This window comes from Tursiops truncatus, chromosome 5 (genome assembly GCF_011762595.2).
Source record: "Tursiops truncatus isolate mTurTru1 chromosome 5, mTurTru1.mat.Y, whole genome shotgun sequence".
NCBI lineage: Eukaryota > Metazoa > Chordata > Mammalia > Artiodactyla > Delphinidae > Tursiops > Tursiops truncatus.
The window spans coordinates 113328575-113334574 of NC_047038.1; the positions used below are offsets into that span (position 1 = coordinate 113328575).

At 40.3% G+C, this 6000-nt stretch overlaps 1 pseudogene; it reads left to right on the plus strand.

Annotated features, from left to right (window-relative positions):
• The first annotated feature begins 528 nt into the window (after positions 1 to 528).
• LOC101321650 (small ribosomal subunit protein uS12-like) lies at positions 529 to 955 on the plus strand (annotated as a pseudogene).
• The last annotated feature ends 5045 nt before the right edge of the window (positions 956 to 6000 follow it).

Below are 6000 nucleotides of genomic sequence, written 5' to 3' on the forward strand. Positions count from 1 at the left end.
GGGCACTGTGCCTGGTCAAGTTGACATATAAAATTAACCATCACAACGTGCCTGGTCAAACTGACACATAAAGTTAACCATCACGGGCTCCCCTGGTGGCGCAGTGGTCGAGAGTCCGCCTGCCGATGCAGGGGACACGGGTTCGTGCCCCGGTCTGGGAAGATCCCACATGCCGCGGAGCGGCTGGGCCCGTGAGCCGTGGCTGCTGAGCCTGCGCGTCCGGAGCCTGTGCTCCGCAACGGGAGAGGCCACAGCAGTGAGAGGCCCGCGTACCACACACACACACACACACACACACACACACACACACACACACAAAATTAACCATCACAATGTGTATAGAGTTCCAGTTTTGTAGGATGAAAGGTTCTGGAGATTGATTGAGTGTCAATGTGAATATACTTAACATTACTGAACTTTACACTTTAAGATGGTTAAGATGGTAAGTTTTAAGTTAAGTGTATTTTACCACAATTGGGAAAAAAAAAGCCTGTTAGATCTTTCCCTCGGGCCAGCAGCACCAATGGGATGGGCAAGTGTCAATATCATATTGCCAGGAAGCTCTGCAGCCACCGTCAGGACCAGAAGTGGCATGATAAGTGGTACAAGAAAGCCCATTTGGGGACAGCCCTGAAGGTCAGCCCCTTAGGAGGCACTTCACATGCAAAGGGAATTTTGCTAGAAAATGTCAGAGTTGAAGCCGAACAGGTAAATTCTGCCATTGGGAAGTGTTTCAGGGGCCAGCTGATCAAGAAGAGCAAGAAGCTCACAGCTTTCTTACCCAATGATGGTTGCTTGAACTTTACTGCAGAAAACGATGAAGTTCTGGTTGCTGGATTTGGTTGCAAAAGGCCACGCTGTTGGTGACATTCCTGGAGTCCACTTTAAATTTGTCAAAGTAGCCAATGTCTCTCTCTTGACCTTATGCAAAGGCAAGAAGAAAAAACCAAGATGATAAGTTTTGATGATGCAAACATGGTAGTAATAAAATTTCATATACAAAAAAAGTCTATTAGAGAAATTTCCTTTCACTAAATACCAAAAACACATTTTCATAAGGGACAATAGGGTACAAATTGGACTATATTTTAACATTAGACTCCTGTTAAAAAAAAGTTATTCGTGGGACTTCCCTGGTGGTCCAGTGGTTAAGAATCCACTTTCCAATGCAGGGGACGCGGGTTCGATCCCTGGTCGGGGAGCTAAGGTCCCACATGCCGTGGGGCAACTAAGCCCATGCACTCTGGACCCCGTGCACCACAACTAGAGAGAAGTCCATGTGCCGCAACTAAAACCCAACGCAGCCAAATAAATAAATAAATATTTAAAGAAAAGAGTTCTTCGTATAGCAAACTTCTATAAAAAGTTGACCGAGTATTAGATCTCGAAAATTATTATATCTCCAAATTATTATATCACGAAAATTATTATATCTCGAAAAAGCTATTTCTGTGGGAAGTTAAGATTACGTATTCTAGTTATATTGCTTCCTGGGGATATAAGTTTCCTCAGGGATCAAGCATAGAGAGTCAGAGAAATAGAAGCAAATACATTCCTTTGATGGTTAGTCTCAAATAACAAACTTTTCAGCTGAAGTGCTGGTAAACGCTGAACGGCATCCAATTCACGGCTGACCATATGATAAATGGCTATAAGTTTAGTATTTTGGTGAATATTGCTACGTACATAGGGAGGTAGAATTTTTTATTGGAGTCTAGTTGATTTACAATGTTGTGTTAGTTTCAGGTGTACAGCAAAGTGAGACAGTTATACATATATGTATCTACTCTTTTTCAGATTCTTCTCCCTTATAGGTTATTACAAAATATTGAATATAGTTCCCTGTGCTATACAGTAGGTCCTTGCTGGTTATCTATTTTACACATAGTAGTGTGTATATGTTAATCCCAAACTCCTAATTTATCCCTCTCCCACCCCCAGGAGGTAGAATTTGATCCACAGGATCACCAAATCCATGCTTCCAATGCATTTCAAGTAGATTTTCTGACATTTTATGCTCATACTTGGAGATTCTTCACAAGGTAAGTGGGGTATCATTAAATGACTATTCTGACAATCTTACCTTAGTGATTCAGATTATTTGTTCAAGTTTCTAAATACCAGAGAAAGTCTTTCAAGTACAAGTTTCTAAAACTCAAACTTAACTGATGTGACAGGAAGCATCCCTTCTTGGTCCCGCTATAATTTAACCATTACTTTATCCTATTAGCAGTATTATATGGGTAATAATAGCTTTGATCCTAATGCTGAAGGTCAAGGTATGATCACGGTAGTGAAATAATTACCAATTATAACTAAAAAGGCAACATCAGTTCTAGTAACTCTAAATTCCATAAGGAAACATCAGTTGGTATTTGTAATTTTTTTGGTATTTAAAAAAAATTTTCATTAACAGTTCCTCTAATGGCTTTTTTCCCACATAAAACTAGAGAGTTAAATAAAGGAGAAAATAATTGCTGAGGCAAAAGGTGAGCTTTCCTTCTCCACAAGAAGGGAACCTCTTGATAAATCTTCCAGTTTCCAGTAAAAGCTCTGACTTTCAGAGAAGCTCATTTAGGCCTAAGTTAGCAAGTCCGATGAGGCGATGACAGGGGTGCCAGCTGAAACGCTGAGCTCAGCCCATTGCAATTTCAGATTTTTGAGTCTTCCTGTTTTGAAAAGGAATTTATTATTTTCTTTCATTTTTACTTCATTTAAAAAAATTCTCAACTATGAACACAAACTTGGCAAATCATAAATACAAGGGAAATCTCTCAAGACCATCTAGCACATTTCTCTGCTTCTAAGTAAAATCAAACTTCAACCTTAGGTCTACCTTTTAAAATGTATCTCTAGGGAAGGCTTTTCCCTAAACCCTCTAGACTAGGTTAGGTCTCTCCGGTGTACACCTCCACACCATATTGTATTTCTCGTTCAAAGGACTTATCACAAATGGACCCAAATACTTACCTGGACTCTCAGTTTAAGACGGCTGACTAAACTCACACATTTACCCCTCTTCCCTCCCCAAGTCCTAGTGAAATGATGAAAGAAATACAGCCAAACAAATAAGTCCATAACAGGAAAGACACCAATAGACCAGAAGAGTATGGAAATTCTAGAAGATTTAATCCAGGTAGGAGAAAACTCAGGGAGCCAAGGAACCAGAAATCCCATATAGGTGAAAGAAGAGATTTTCAGGGAAATTTTTCCACGAGAGGATGGGAATAAGTCCTGATCAGAAGTAGCTGGGGTTGGTAGGAAACTGAGTCTGAGAGGTTGGCATGTAGTGAAGGATCTGGGGAACACCTGCATCCTCAGCTTTCAAGTCCCAGAGCCACTGACTTGGCCTCAGCCCCTGGGAAAGCCACAGAACATTTGCAAATAGCCAAATAAAATTAGAGTTTTGATGAGTAAGACTCCCACTGTGAGCACTGGGATTAGAGAAGACAGTCCATAGCCCTAATATCTGACAAGTAGCTTGAAGGACAAGGAACCCCACATGCAGAAGACAGTTCCCCTGGCCTACCCTTCCCCCTAGTCACCATAGCTGGTCCCTATAATAGGAATAGAAATCCGCCTTCACTGCCAGGAGAGTAAATATCTTCAAATACACATCAGCCAGTCTAGATCTGTTTTACAAACATTATAAACAGACAATGAAAACCTGCCAAACATTGGAAGAAAACCAAATTGTTCTATTTTGTTATATTATTTCATTTCTCTGGATTAACCTCTGAGAAAATAGTTCATACAGAAAATGGAAGACGATTTTTTTTTTGAAAGACAATTTTAAAAGCAAATCATCATTATCTTAAGAGAAATTAAGAGAAGATTGTAACCATTGAAACAGAATAGGTGGCTGTGTAAAAGCTGCCTATTGGCTGTTCTTGGAAATTAAAATGTGATTATCTAAATTTAAAACATTTCAACCTTTTTTAATATTAAAAATAAGATTTTTTCCCTGACTACTAGTTATGTTGGACATCTTTCATGTTTTTTTGACCATTTATAGCTCCGTCTCTGTGAACTGTTTATATTTTTTGCCCATTTTTTTCCCCTTGAGTTATTTGCAATTTTTCTTATTTATTTGTGACTGCTCTTTGTACGTTGATATGTTGCTTGATATATATGAGCAGATGATTTCTCTCAGCCTGTCACTTGCCTTTTAATTTGTCTTTCGGTGTCTTTCAAATTTCAGGAATTAGACTTTTTTTATGGAGAGAAATCTGTAATTATTTTCCGAAAAGCTTGTGGGCTTTAATTTTGCTTAGGAATGTCTTCTCCAAACCCAAATCAATAATACAACTTTTTCTTATATAATTATACGTATCAAAACCATCTAATCTCTCCAAACATTTTCCTTATCTGTAAAATGGAGATCATGTCTTCCTTACAGTGTTGTTGTGAGAATGAATAGACACATGTACAATATCTGGCACACACAGGCACTAAACAGACACCGTGGAGATAAGAAAATTGAGAGCAATGATATAAGGCCAAGATCAAATACACACAAAAATACAACCTCCCGAGTCATTGACTCAAAGAGGCTAGACTAAATGGTCTCTCCTTGGCCTCTGTATGGACAGCAGAGTTGACTTTCCTTTTCCATGACTTTATGTTAAACAAGTACACAGACACCTGGAATTAGCTTACCCATCCCCCATTCGCTGGGGAAGATGGTTACATGTTTGGGATTTGACGTTGCCTTCCCCTCTTCTCCACCTCCTGCTCGACCTGCCACAGGGTGTCTATGGCTTTGTCTTTCCCTCTCCTCACCTTGTCATTCTCACTCCCTGCCCATGCTCTGAATCCATCAGTCCACAGGCAAGTCTCTAAAGCCTGGGACATTGATGGATGTGTCACCAGGGAGGGATCCAGGATCACCAATCTCCTTGGGGAGGAAGGCACTCTTTGACTCTTCCCGGTCCTCTAATTCCTAGCGTCTCATCTCATTTTCTTTCACAGAAATTACTCCATAGCCTCCTTGCCTCTCAGCCTTCCTACCCACCACCACACCCCTCCTGCGCACATAGGCTCCATTCTGCAGCCTTCATGATATTTCTAAGCAAAATCTGATCATGTCACTTTTTACTTAAAACCCTTTAGTGCTCTGCCACTCACTAGCTATTTTGTACTAGGAAAATGTTTACCTTCTTTGGATCTCTTTCTCCCCTTGAAGAATAGGCTTAATAATGGTTAGCTACTGCTTTTAATATACAATAGAAATATCTTAGCCTGAGCTATAATCCCCTGTATGATGATCTCCAGCTTCACCCCTGGCCATCTCCTGTCCTGCATTTCTTGGTTCAGGCATGCTAGTCCTCTTTCCATTTCTAGAACACAACACTCACTCTTGTTCTGTAATTTTGCACACACTTTTCCCTCTGTTTGGAAGAATACTTTTCCCCCTGCTCCCGGGGCCCTCCTATCCACCACTAATTCTTATTTATATTTCAAGGTTCAGCTTCTTCCTGAACTATATTTCTGACACATATTATACTCTGAATGAATATGTGTTGAATGAAGAACTACCAAATGTTGAGTATGTACTATCTGTTAATAATTGTATGTACATTATCTCATTCAGTGCTCACACAATTCCTGTGAGGTCAGTATCATTAATTCCATCATCGTGGATGTTCAAAACAAGCCTCAGAAAGGTTGAGTGACATGTCCAAGGTTATACAGTTATACAGTTATCAGTGACAGACCTGGTATCCAAATCCAGGTCTGTCTGGCTCCAAAGGCCAAGTGTAGAGTGAAATAGAGCATCGAGCAGGACATGAAGGATGACGTAATAATAAAATCAAATCTTAATATAAAGCTCTCAAGAATAAGGCTTTCTCATGCAAAATCTGCATAGACTTTCAGAAGCAGCACAAAATCCTTAAAGCCTGGCTTTTTCACCAACTGCTAGGGAGATGCCAAGGGCCCACACAGCAGTGGGTTCTCTTTGCCAGCAGGGAGGTGTGACGACCATTCCAGACCACCCTC